Source organism: Anoplopoma fimbria, chromosome 14, assembly GCF_027596085.1.
Source record: "Anoplopoma fimbria isolate UVic2021 breed Golden Eagle Sablefish chromosome 14, Afim_UVic_2022, whole genome shotgun sequence".
NCBI classification, from domain to species: domain Eukaryota; kingdom Metazoa; phylum Chordata; class Actinopteri; order Perciformes; family Anoplopomatidae; genus Anoplopoma; species Anoplopoma fimbria.
In genome coordinates this window covers 3,698,376-3,713,281 of record NC_072462.1, presented here as the reverse complement: position 1 = coordinate 3,713,281, position 14,906 = coordinate 3,698,376, and the positions used below count along the sequence as shown (strand labels likewise).

The 14,906-nt window shown below is 38.2% G+C and overlaps 1 pseudogene; it reads right to left on the bottom strand.

Annotated features, from left to right (window-relative positions):
• Positions 1-6,712: 6,712 nt before the first annotated feature.
• Positions 6,713-14,197, bottom strand: LOC129102459 (TNF receptor-associated factor 2-like; annotated as a pseudogene).
• Positions 14,198-14,906: the final 709 nt, after the last annotated feature.

Below are 14,906 nucleotides of genomic sequence, written 5' to 3'. Positions count from 1 at the left end.
TGTTGCCTTTAGAAAGCTTTACAATACGTACAGCATACAGCAACATGAATGTTATACCTGATGGTACAATGGGAAGGGTTCTTTTCATTTTGTAAATTTGACCACAAGGTTGTCGGTTCGATCCCCGGCTCCTACTGTCTGCTTTTAAAGTTTCCTTAAGCACCATCCTAAATGCTTAAATGCAAAGGCCCATGTGACCATTTAAATGACGTTTAGAGCCTGAGGGCAGCAGGTCTCTGTCCCATCTTTAGCCTCTAGATGAGACTTTGTATTGTGTTGTTATTTCATACCAGTCTGGTGATGGTGGAACAGTAAACAGCGGATCCGACGTGCGTAATTACGCATTAAAAGCTGCATGACGTCACTCAATATGCACACTTATTCTTGTGTGCACAAATGAATCAAAACGGGGGAACAAATAAGAGCCTCAGGTATCATTTCGTGCACACAAATATGACATTTTGGCCTCAATATATACATATATTTGATCCTTTATGAGCTCTTTTGGGCTCCGTACAAAGATAGATGCCAATAACATGTACTTAGCTTGGTGAAGTGAAGAAGTTGTCTCCATCTCTTTGATCCGAGACACCCACAGGTGCAGGAGAGCTGCAGGTATCCGCTTTAAAGTGACACTTTGCGGCAGACAGACAGAGAGAACACCGAGACTGAGGCGCACAAACGGGGTTATTGTGCTTAGAAACTGTCCTTCAAAGGTGGATGAACAAGTGTTTGCAGCGAGTTGAGTTGTTTTATGAAATGGAGCGGAAGCTACGCGGCTCCTCAGGTGAGCATGAAGTCATGTGTGAGGTAGACTAGCACCGCACAGAAGTTGTCTAAAAGTATGAGTGAATAATATAATTATTTTTATTTTGATCTTTATCTTGTTTTTTATTTATTTATTTAAATTTAATTTTTCATTTACTCAAGTCAAATACAATTATTTATTACAGGTGAAAACTGAAGTTACAATCCTACTTTGTTAAAGAAAAAAATCTAAATGTACTCAAAGGTGCCAAAAGTAAACTTGTTATGCAGAATAATACCCCGTGAATGTTCATTATTATGTATTAGATTATTAGATTATCGATAAAATTGCATTAATTATAAAGATAGATGGATAAATAGTCTTTATTGTCCCACGCAATACATACAGTGGTCATATATACACATACTATATACTGTACATTCATGTATATGTACTATACTGTACGCACATATTGTGTTCCTGCTCTGTTGGTCAGTTTAATCTACAATATTCTGATGTAACTCATCATATGTTTTCTATGTAAAGTCTGAATTTACAAAATAACTAGTAATTAAAGCTGTTAATGAAGTTGAGTAAAAAGAAGAATATTTAATTTACATTCCCACACTGGGTCGTTCTATGTTGTTACAATAAACCACCGTTTTGTGAGTCTTTTGTAATATTTGCAAATTGTGTCAGATTTCACTGTAAAGCAGATTGTATTACATTGCATTTCATCAAATGTTAGAAATGATGATGTTTGCTTTTTCTTTCATTGTCAAAAGAAAGTGGTCATGGGAAACTCATTCTGAATCATCTCCTCATCCGACCACATCCTTAAAGGTGACCACGGTTTTGTCAGCTCACTTCCTCCAAACTCCTCTTCACTCTGCGTGTGACTCACCAAGACTCATTACCAAAGTATTTAAAGTTCTCTTTTAATCCAGAAGATCCTTTCATGTTTCATACAACATGTCCTGTTTTTGTGCATTTAAGAAGTTGATGGACACAAATTAAGCTTTATTTTTAAATCCACCCATCTGTGCACAATGCACGCCGTTGTTTTGAGGGCCAAACTGCCCAATTTATTCTTTTTATGAAGGAGTTCACTTCCAGTAATACAATTACTTTAATTTATTTCTCAGAAAATACAGATAACTTTAAATTACACTGCACATAAAAGTACATTGTTCCTTGTTTTCCTGGTTTTATTTTTAGTGTTCTGTGTTACTGCATTCAGAGCAACAGGGCTGTTCATTTAGCGCCCTCCAGTGGACAAATATGGGAAGTACCTAAGTACAAATTTGAGGTACTTTATTTAGAGGTAAAAGTATCCAATAATTCACCAAAACAGCAAAGGAGTAGAGTATATGTATATGAAGTAGTTCAAACTAGCTCCTTCTTGAGCAGCTACAACAGTAAAATACTACTTTCACATTAATGCATCAGTATTAACAATCTAATGATGTCACATGTAATAACAAATCAGTCACAGGGGGTATTTTTCTGCTAAAGGAGTACTTTTACTTTTGATTCTTGAAGTATATTTAGCTGATAATACTTCTCTTTTTTTCTCTTAAATAGGATTTTGTATGCTGGAGTATTTTTAAATTTGTTGTACTAGTACTTTAACTTCTGATTCAAGCTTTCTATAGAGCAATGAATTGAAAATACAACAATTCAACAAGCTGAAACCAGCAAACTTTATTACATACTGCATGTTATTTTTAACCGTAACACATCAATATCATCAACATCAGATTATATATATATATATATATATATATATATATATATATATATATATGGCCTTGGTTTCAAGGTACATAAATCACTCAATCAAATACCCTGTTTTGACAAACAACCGATACAAAGTGCACAAATAAAGTTTGTTCAAGTCGACTGCATCACATTTACAGAACTGCTGTTTTTGCTTTTAGAAAAAAAAAATATATCTATTAAAGCTTACATTCAAAAACAAAACCTTGGGCGGGTTTGTATTCATGGGGCATTAATAATTATCTTAGAGAAGTGGTGACCCATGCATCATATATTAAAATGGCACACACACACACACACACAGCAAAAATTGAAATATATAAACATATTTGGCACCATATTTTTAGCATAGAACATAAAATATAACTTGCAAATACAATATTGTTAATACACGGAGGTAATATGTGATTTTGGCACTATACAAGACCACTTAAAAAATGTATTACATGCTCTGTCTTCACTGAAGTTTTTTTTAAAGTTAAGTATAGAAACTCCACTTATAGCACGAAATCCGAAACATTAAAAAAAAGTCTTTCTTAAACCTCATTTTGCTCCATGAATAAAAAACTACGCCTAACGACAAGGAAATCTCCATTTCTTTCCTTGAAAAAGTTCAAAATCGTTTGCAGTTTTCGTCGCCACAATGAGTGATGTGAACAAATAAGTCGCGTATGACTTCTGTAAACCCTTAAAGCCGAGGCGTCATCATAATCTAACAGACATAATCATATATATTGCACTCTAGAAGGAATCATAAATCCTTAACTGCACAAAGCGGGGGGGTCGTCCTGGCCTGTTCAAACCATCCTGACAAACAAAAAGCTGGTATATAGATATAGAATTAATAAGGTATTCAGTAATACTATGTTTATTATAACATCTCCTGTATATTAACATTGATATATAGATTATTTCAACATTATGATATGAAAGATACATATTTATAAATTGCTATGAATATAGGCGGCCGCTGCTGTTGAACAGACGCGGCCACCAGATATAACATAATAACTATTCTATGGTTATTTGTCGTCCAAACAAATTACAAATAAACACCCTTCACACGTGCAAAGGTTAAAAAACCCGTGCGAAACTCCATAGTGGATAATGAATTGAAGCCTCCCATGCACAGAGAGGATCCAATACAGGTCGAGACTGGTTTTCAAACAGGCCAGCGTGAACCTTTAAAAACCTTTAGCATGCATGCTAAGTGAGCAGAACAGCACTCTCTGGTGGACACGTAGAAGAATTACATGTTATAATGTGGATTTTTTTGTGCAGTGAGAGTTATATGGAGGGGCTGCAACATCAATCTGCAATAAATAATGTCAATAACGGCCCGTTCACCTACAATAAAAGTATAACAATCTCGTTTTCACGTCGCATTTCGGCCTCCGCACACATTTAACCCTATGTTTAATATTTGCACCAACATACAGTGGGTACGGAAAGTATTCAGACCCCTTTAAATTTTTCACTCTTTGTTTCATTGCAGCCATTTGCTAAAAAAAAAAATTCGCATTAATGTACACTCAGCAACCCATCTTGACAGAAAAAAACAGAAATGTAGAAATTTTTGCAAATTTATTAAAAAAGAAAAACTGAAATATCACATGGTCATAAGTATTCAGACCCTTTCCTGTGACACTCATATTTAACTCACATGTTGTCCATTTCTTCTGATCCTCCTTGAGATGGTTCTACTCCTTCATTGGAGTCCAGCTGTGTTTAATTAAACTGATTGGACTTGATTAGGAAAGGCACACACCTGTCTATATAAGACCTTACAGCTCACAGTGCATGTCAGAACAAATGAGAATCATGAGGTCGAAGGAACTGCCCAAGGAGCTCAGAGACAGAATTGTGGCAAGGCACAGATCTGGCCAAGGTTACAAAAGAATTTCTGCAGCACTCAAGGTTCCTAAGAGCACAGTGGCCTCCATAATCCTTAAATAGAAGAAGTATGGGATGACCAGAACTCTTCCTAGACCTGGCCGTCCAGCCAAACTGAGCAATTGTGGGAGAAGAGCCTTGGTGAGAGAGGTAAAGAAGAACCCAAAGATCACTGTGGCTGAGCTCCAGAGATGCAGTAGGGAGATGGGAGAAAGTTCCACAAAGTCAACTATCACTGCAGCCCTCCACCAGTCGGGGCTTTATGGCAGAGTGGCCCGACGGAAGCCTCTCCTCAGTGCAAGACATATGAAAGCCCGCATAGAGTTTGCCAAAAAACACATGGAGGACTCCCAAACTATGAGAAATAAGATTCTCTGGTCTGATGAGACCAAGATTGAACTTTTTGGCGTTAATTCTAAGCGGTATGTGTGGAGAAAACCAGGCACTGCTCATCACCTGCCCAATACAATCCCAACAGTGAAACATGGTGGTGGCAGCATCATGCTATGGGGGTGTTTTTCAGCTGCAGGGACAGGACGACTGGTTGCAATTGAAGGAAAGATGAATGCGGCCAAGTACAGAGATATCCTGGAAGAAAACCTCCTCCAGAGTGCTCAGGACCTCAGACTGGGCCGAAGGTTCACCTTCCAACAAGACAATGACCCGAAGCACACAGCTAAAATAACAAAGGAGTGGCTTCGGAACAAGTCTGTGACCATTCTTGACTGGCCCAGCCAGAGCCCTGACCTAAACCCAATTGAGCATCTCTGGAGAGACCTGAAAATGGCTGTCCACCAACGTTCACCATCCAACCTGACAGAACTGGAGAGGATCTGCAAGGAAGAATGGCAGAGGATCCCCAAATCCAGGTGTGAGACACTTGTTGCATCATTCCCAAGAAGACTCATGGCTGTACTAGCTCAAAAGGGTGCTTCTACTCAATACTGAGCAAAGGGTCTGAATACTTATGACCATGTGATATTTCAGTTTTGTTTTTTTAATAAATTTGCAAAAAGTTCTACATTTCTGGTTTTTTCTGTCAAGATGGGTTGCTGAGTGTACATTAATGCGGGAAAAAAATGAACTTTTTCGATTTTAGCAAATGGCTGCAATGAAACAAAGGGTGAAAAATTTAAAGGGGTCTGAATACTTTCCGTACCCACTGTATATATTAAGATTCTATCTTAAGAGCAGCAGAAAACACACACTGTATACTTGCATGGACAGGAAAACAAGGACAATTCCTTCACCTCGTGGAATCTGTGTTGACCTCGAGTCTGTGGTGGGGGCACAGCGCTATGTGTTGAGATGAGAGCTAGTGAGCATATCCTGGGTGTGTGTGGGGGAACTCCAGCTATGTGATGTTTTTATCAGAGTTTAATGCCTCAGGCTTGACCGGCAAGCTGCCCTGACTCCTTGGTAACTCCACTGTATCTTCCACAGATGTACCAAACCACCAATCAGAACCACCAACAACAACAAAAAATAAAGAAATACCCTTAATAGGAACAAATACGCGACACTAACTTTACATGTTAAAGTAGCCTGGCTCCAAAGACGTGGCAGGCAATGTCCACCATCACGGATGGATAATTTACTTACAAGTTTAACAACGAACGAGGAACCTTTTCGTTTAAAAAAAAGCTCAGTCGAAAATAAGGAGCCATTTTTATACTTTAAAGAAAACGCCAGCGGCATGCTTAAAAAAAAAAAAGGCAAAAGAATATGCCTGTAATCTTATTCATAACATAACTCCACGTTTGTCTATGCAAATTCACTCGACACTGGAATTGAGAAGCTCACAATATCCACAATCTGCAAGGAGAAAAGAAAAGCTGCAATCAAAGCCATGCTCTAACTCTATTATAAGTCATCAGAATGATCACGTCAACTATCTGTAATCTACAACCCTGTTCTAGCACCAAACCCTTCAACCGTAGAGGATTCAAATGAAATGCTTATTCTTCTCCTTTTCACCAGCTGTTCACTTTGACACCTCTGTTTCTACTCAAACGCTGCACCGGTGCTCCTGTGTCCCTTTTTTTTTTAACTGAAAACGCACTTTGCACAACTGACATTTTGTGGTGCTGTGACGTCAAAAGAAAGAAAAAAAAAAAAAAAAAAAGGCTTTTTGCACCCCAGGAAATGTACAGCAATGGACGGTGGTTTCTCGCGTAGAGAACCGCCTGAATGTGACGATGCCGAGCGCCGTCCGAACGGAGCAAACTGCCCTAAAGGGACCACGACTGATCCAGAATGAAGCTTTTAATGGTCAAAGAGCTGCCTGTGGGGGTCTAGAGGCCGGTGAGGTCCACGATGGCCTTGATGAAGATGGTGTCGTCGCGGATGTACGAGTTCTTGGCGTCGAGCTTGGAGAGCGGGCAGAAGAGCGGACAGCCGCTGGCGATGTTCATCTCGCTCACCGGCCGCTGGAAGGAGGAGGAAGTGACGTCGGGTCGGAAGGCGTCGATGATGTGCTCCCGGTTGCTCTGGTCGAGAAGCATCAGAGTCACCTGGGGAAAAAAAGACAAATTGTCTACTCGTTAAGACTTTGTATGACATTTATTGCAAAGATGCAACTTGTTTATTTAGTGACAAAAACGGCCTGCTTCTAGGATTTACCTCTCTATAAAATCCTTTTTGTGATATTATAGATCCATTTTAGGTAAAAAATAATGAAAATAATAATGGGCTGCGAAATGAGCTCTATTCAAAAGAAAACAACATACTGATTTTATTTTATTTTCCTGTAAATTAACCACTTAAATCTCAAAGAATATCCAAGTTCTTTGCTCTGAAAGCAACGAGTTTAATCTCAGAAAGTCTGAGATTTTACTGGGGATATTACCCCCCTCCCCCGGCTCCTTAATTATCATTTTTCACAAAGAATTTTTTTATATACATACACCGTTGTGTAAGAGCCACTTATTTAAGATCTGTGCATTAATCCCGCAAGAGAAGAGAAGTATATATTTAAAGGAAATATTAAATGTTATTGGCTCAACTAAAAGATCAGTAATTTTATGAATCATGAAAAACAAATGTCAAACATTTTTTGGAGGAGTTCAATCTGTTTTGTTTTTTTACAAGATAAATATTGTAAAAAGATGAAGAAAAAATATAAAGGCTTACTTGAAAAGTATGACTAGCTGCTTTAGTTACTCTGCTCTCGATATGAACTTTTAATAGTTATTGCAAAATACATATTCAAGCAGGAGGCCAATGGAGATAAACCTTTTTGCCTTGCTGCACTTTAATCTTGTGGTGGTTCTGTCCAGACCGTTCTTTCAAATAACTTAATAATGCATCTTTAAATTGCCCCTAAAATACAAACATCATGGGACTAAATACGCAATTTGCATCATCTTTGTTTCCTAAATAAGGACAAATGCAATTTGACTTGGTGAATAAAGTCTGCAGGTCTTTTACCTTCTGGTTGAACGGCCATTTGAGCAGAGCGTCGCTGAGTCCCCTCATCACCACAAAGAACAAGGACAAGTGGCTGCCGCGCCCCGTCCCGTCTCCGTTCAGGTAGATCCGCAGACACATCTTATAGCCGTACTTACTGGTGTAGAAGGCTGGAGGGGAGAAAAACATTATATAGTAAGAATTTTTTTTAAATTGCTGCACTTTTCTGCTCAATAATTGTCTCTTTATCTTGTTTGTTTCAAATAAACTCATATTGTTACCGGTCTGTTTTGGATTCGGTGCAAAATTTAAAAGTTTTTACGACTTCTTGACTATTAATTTACAGTGTTACCTGGTGAAAACATGGCAGGGGCTCGACCTGCGATGGCATCCTGTCTCTTTTTGGCGAAATCGGAGATCCTCCAGACAAAGACGCCGTCAAAGGTTGTGGCAGACATTTCCCTCAGCCGTCCCTCCATCTCAGCCACCGTCAGGTCCTTCAGCCCCACCGTCCTCTCCAGCTGTCGCACCTGGACAACGAACACAGACGGTGCTTTTAACAGGATCACAAACTATATTTATGAAAATAGTCATACTGCAATTTAAAAATCTATTTGAGTTATTTTGTCAATATGTCCACAGATTGAGTATGTCAATGGGAAGAGGAGAGCATCAGTGTTCCAGGATGTTAATAAGTCAGATGTGAGCCTTAATAATAATGAAGAAATATATTAAGATAAGATAAGATAAGATAAGATAATCCTTTATTAGTCCCGCAGCGGGGAAATTTGCAGACTTACAACAGCGTAGAGTAAAGATTATATTGATAAAGCATCACAAAAAAGTTAATATTAAAGGATTTAGTCACTTTATATTATTATATTATTATATATGTGTTACTTTGTGTATTTGGGTGATTATTATTCTCTAACTCTAGAAACTACAGTTCCCATAATACTTTGGTGGATGTAAACAGGAAGTTAAGAACGTCACTGTGGATTCAGTGAGTAATGCTGTGGGCTACAGCTTGAATCCTGTGTTTTTTGTCCATTTTTGTTCACATTTTGGCAAACTGGCATCATTAAAATTATGCCGAATCAGCTTCTAGCAGTTTTTTGTTTACAATGTACCCATGGATGTACGAACAATTATCATTTGTTTACTTTTACACAGAAGAAAACTTGAAAACGTGACGTTTCTCAGGCAAGTTCTGCAGTTACGTCTTTTTTCTATGATTCTAAGCGAATTTATGGATGTTTATTCATGATGGACATCAGAGATAATAACATCCTCAAAAAGTGTAAGTCACACTTAATCTCAACATGTGTATCATGTCTGTGTGTTTAGATTTGACTCAGAGATAAGTGATTTTTTGGCTCAAACTGAAGCAAAATTGGACAAAGTTCCAGTCCCACCTTGTTGCTCAGACCCTCGATCTTGTCCTGGTCCAGCTTGTGCTGGCGGTTGCTGGCCTCCATGGTGGTGGCGAACCGCTCCACCTCTCTGTTCAGGACACACACCACGTTTTCAAACGTTCCAGATTTAACCTCAAGCTCCGTACACCTGCGACCGAGCTCCACCACCTTGGTCTTCTCGCTGTGGAGCTGGAGCTCCAGCGCCGCGCCCACCGAGCTGGGCAGAGGTGTGAAGGAGGTGGACACGGACAGAGTGGAAGCCAGAGTGGGAGGCGGGGGGAGGGGAGCTGATGTGGACGGACCGGGGAGACCGGAGCTGGAGGATGAGGAGGAGGCGACGGCGGCGGCGGCGGCTCCCTGCACGGGAGGCCCAGAGGAGGTGGTGCAAAGCTGGGAGACTCTGGCCTCCAGCTCCCTGAGGGACTGCTGGAGCTCCACCAGTTTGTGTCCGGCTAGTTCCAGTCCCTGGGGCTGCAGGCCCTCCATGCTCACTTTCATGCCCATGATGTAGTGCAGCAGCAGATTGAGGTGCTCGTAGGCGAAGGCGCGCTCGTGGTCATGGATCTTTTCCTTTTCCACCTGCAGAAAAGGGAGGAAAATGAAATAAAACAATACATTAATGCAGTCTGATCAGCCATATAAGAGACTTTATGAAAGTTATTGTGAGGTAAAAAAAAGCAAGACTCTCCTAATAGTTTCTTTGGAACCTTCTCTTGACTTAAAAATACAATATTCTTTTAAATAAAGATCTGCGAATGAGTGAAACAAACACAGATGGCGGCTATGTGACTTCCAATGGAGCACAGCAGAATTTCACACCATCCCTGCTAAAATCCATATCTATATATATATATATATTCATAGCTTTATTTATATACCCCTTTAAAAACAGAGGTGCTTTGACAGAAAAAGCAGCAAAAGCAAGGCACTAAAACAGCACAAAGCTTAACAGTGAGACCCAACAAAGGTAAGAGTTAAACCCTGATTAAACAGTACAATAGATGAAACAATAAATCCAATTTATATAATAAAACTTATCTAAGAAATGAAATTTTCCAGAATGATGCTTTAGCCTGACCCCCCCCCCCCCTAAAAATCTTCATACAGTCTGAATGTGTGTTTGATGATTAAGAAATATATTATAGAGAAAACAATCAGGCTACTTACAGACATATCACATCCCACGACATGGAATCGACACGGAGTTCTGAATTTGCTGCAGAACTTAATGTGGTCCACATACTGAAAAAAAACAATAAAAAGCCATTTAGTGTTATTAACAATTTAAGCATAGGAGAAGAAGTTCAATAAACAAGATTTATAGCTGTTTTAGATATATTTAAAGATTCCTTTAAGACTCGTCTAACTATCTGGATGAAAGATAAATAAATATTCAATAAAAAGTCCCTTTTTTTAAGTATTTTTCTTAATCCAAACAAAGACAGTAGCAGAGGTTACTTTCTGTTATTTTATATTTTCATATAAAAGTACCATCTTTATAGCAGGAACGTACGTCATTTTTAGCAACCTACAAACAGGTTAAAATCTTTTGTAATCTTTTTATCTTCCCGGAAAAACAAATCACCTCTGTGATTTAAATGTAAAACTTAAATGTTTTCCATCTTGTCTGCATGTCGTTTACAGATTCACCTTTTCTCTGGGTATTTTCTTCTTGGCACAGCCTTCACAGATCATCGGGTATTTGGGACAGATCTCATCATGTGCCTGAAACAAAATAACAAAAAAAAAACACCATCGTTGCTTTTTAAAGACGCACAAAGATCAGCTGTGACGAGCCGAGCGTCTCTCTGTTGAGTTTAAATAAATCATTTCCAACCTTGATGTTTTTGAAGTGAAATGGTTCCTTGCAGTACTTGCAGTTGAGTGTTCTCTCTGGGCACTCTCGCTCATTATGGCGCTCCTGTTCGTTGAAGCGGATTCGTTCTTTACAGGACGGACAGGGGATGATCATGAACTCACACTTCCCCTCGTGGTTCAACTGTTAAAAAATTAAAATAAAAGTAGAGCTTGAAGTTGTTGTGCAACGTCTGTGATGCCGTCATCGTTTAAATAATCAGAATCTGGTTTCTTTCCGAGTAGGTTTTAACATACAAGGAATTGTCCATGGAATTTTGGTGCAGAAAAAAAACTAAGTAATAGAAAATTAAACTAGATCAAGTACTGGCAAAGTCAAAAAACTAAAAAAATGTAATAAAACTAATACTATAAAAAAAACATGACAAATATATGTGTTTTTATCTGCTTTTTCTAAGACATATTGTTGTGCAAAAGTTCACATATATATAACTATACATGAATATATAGATGCAAAAATATACATACTAAAAAAAGCAAAATAAAGTTAAATTAGTTCACAGACATTTGGGAAAAAACGCACATTTTGGTTCGTCTACAATCAATAAAAACAAAACTCAAACAAACATGTAAAAGCAAAAAGGAAGTCCTGACAGTAGGTCAAAGGTCACCTCACCTCGTACTCTTTAATGCTGCCTTTCCAGGTGCAGTTCTCATTGATACAAACAGCTGAAAGGTTTTCGACTTCCCGTCTCACTGCGTTGTCAGGAAAAGCCTGAATAATCAAAGAGGAAACAAGAATGATTAGCCGTCACAATGCAGAGTTCCTCCAGCTGCTTTGTTACTTTTTATAGATTATTGTTTTTTTAATTATAATGCGTACATTAACATGTGTTTTTAGGAGTGCAAAGAGCAAAAACATGTGTCCTAAATGTCTGCTGCTCACAAATAAAGTATGAGGAAGATTTTTTTTCTGCTTCTAGTCTGATCAAGACTTCAAAGCTACAAAACAGGTCAGTGAGCCGTAAACGTTGGTTGCCATTATTACCAGCAATAATAGAACTTTATTGTCCAGTTTGCACGTGTTCACAGAGAAAAGGATTGGAAGAATGGAAAATAATGTTTTTTATTCATCATAACTGTTATTTGCCTCCTTTGTACCTGAAACTGTTTCATCAGAAGGTTCTAAAAAATAAGTATACTGTTTTTTTAGATAAATAGACGTACATATATTGTGATGACGTTGTCTCAAGAACTACACTTAGAGGTACTTTTACTTTATAATAATTTCAATTATCAAGATAAAAATAATATTTTTTCTCCAAAAATACATATATTACGCTTATTTAATATAATGTATTGTTAAAGGTTAAACTGGTGGTTCCCTAACTTTTGTGATCTCTAAATACAGATTTGAGGTACTTGTACTTTACATGAGTATTTTAATTTACTGCTATGTCAGAGGCAAATATTGTACTTTTTACTTCACTACATGCATTTGATTAATTTAGTTACTTTGCAGATTAAGGTTAATAATACAAAATATAATCAACAAATAGATTACGATGTAAAATTATGGACTGCAACATTAAAAGTTATGAATTAATAATTATAATCCTGCAATATAATATGTAACAATCTGAAATGGGCCAGTCTGCAAAACAGGTTCTTTTACTTTTGGTATTATAAGTATGTGTTGGTGCTAATACTTGTACTTATTTTGAATACTTGTAACAGAGTATTTCTACACTGCTGTATTTGCTACTTCTACTTAAGTCAAAGATGCGAGTTGTGGAGTATTTACACATTGTTGCATTGGTACTTTTTATTTTATTCTATGCTTGACTTCAATAAATAGATAATCTTTTCACAGCATGTTTTTGTCCTTTATACTATTTAAAGACATCAAAATGAAACTGAGGCTGGTTTAAACTAGTCAAAATTAAACTGGTTTAAACTGGTCAAAATGAAACTGAAACTGATAGTCTTCCTTTAAACTGCTTTATTTAGACCCTTAAGACAATTGTAACTACTGGCTTGTGTACTGAATATAAAAATATATTGTAAATACATTAATGCATGTTGTCTGACCATTTTATTCTTTATTTTACTTGTTCAACTTAGTTTTTTAACATTGCTAATTAGATTAAGTTATAAGTATTATTCACATGCATATATTCTTATGATTATTTATAAATGTATTTGAGTTTTGGACATTTTATTGACCAAATGATTAATCGATTAATGAAAGAAATTGCCTTAATTGTGAGTGATTTGATTAAAATACTTTTGGAGCTGACGTGGTATGAATTATGTGCATATATAATATAAGGAAAAGTCCTTAAAGTCAAGAAAAAATAAGTATTACCTGGATAAAAATGTATTTATACTCACACATCCTTGCTTCAAAATCGACGTAGGATCCTCAAAAATATCCTCTTTAATGCAGGCGCTGCATTTCTGAGGTCCATTACTGCAACAAAACAACAATATACTGTGATGTACTGCAAATCCAAAAATATCATTCGGAAATGGGTCATTTTGCATAATGAGTAATTTCACTTCTGATACTTCAAGCTTATTTTACGAAAGTACATTTGCGTATGCATGACTTGTTCTTGCAGCACTTTGGTATTACTACTTTTACTTCTTCCACCACTGCAGATACCCCCCAAAAATACGACAATATATCATCGTATTTTTACACATTGTATTGCTACTTTCACTCAATTCAAATACCCACAAAATACAATAATATGGTAAATATAATTCATGTATACGATACGATGAGTACTTTCACTTTTTGTTCTTTCTTTCAGCGTATTCTATTGCACTTTTTCTAAAGTACATTAGTGAATACATGACTTTTTACTTGCAGCACAGCAATACTGGCACTTTTACTACCTCCGCTTTGCAGAACACACCCAGTACACGCCGTTCCCCCCCTCCTCACCTCACAGTCCTGTTGAAGCAGTAGGAGCAGAAGCGGTGTCCACACTGCGCCTGGAACGGCCGTCTCAGGATGTTGTGGCAGCAGTTGCACAGGTGCTTGTCCTCCAGCTTGTTGCCCAGGATCTTCTTCGGGAAGCCCGGTTTGTTGCTCTCCATGGACGAGGGGGGACGGCTCCTGCGTGGCCATGGTGTCGGTTTCACACGTCACACCTGGAGGTACGACACGGGAGGAAGACTTCACCTTTAATGCAACAGTTAAAGAGAGAATATACACTTCCTGTTTTTAGCAAAACAGCCTTTTAAAACCACATCCTGCTTTTAAAAAAAACCAACATGGTTCCCCCATCACAGGCCAGCTGGAAGGCCCACACCCTTTGTTTACATTCCGAGTCTACATTCATGGCTCCTTCCTGTGGTTGACTTGGCACAAACCTGACCACCTCTCCTTCCAGCTCGCACACTCAAACACTGCTCATCCTACCCAGTAACGATGCTGACAGATTGCACATCCATTGTCTCTCCTCCGCTTCCTTCTCCCCCCCCCCCCCCCTTCCTTCCTTCCTTCCTTCCTTGTCGCTTGTTGCTAAGCTATCAGCATCCTTTGAGTCAGAAGTGGTACCCAGCGCGCAACCACGCCCCTTTCACATCCAAAGCCTGCAGCCCTGATGGAGACCAATTACCAAAACGGAAAGGAAAACAGATGCTTTGTTGCAAATATTGCAAATGTTGCAAATGTTGCAATTATTGCAAATGTTCCAATTATTGCAAATGTTGCAATCCCTACAGTTTGCACTTACCAGGAATTTTTTTCTTTTTTTCTTTTTTATTCTAGACTGTCATCGCATGCAGAGGCTGTGGAATCACCCACGGGTGTCACATGTGGTTTCGCAGCCGAC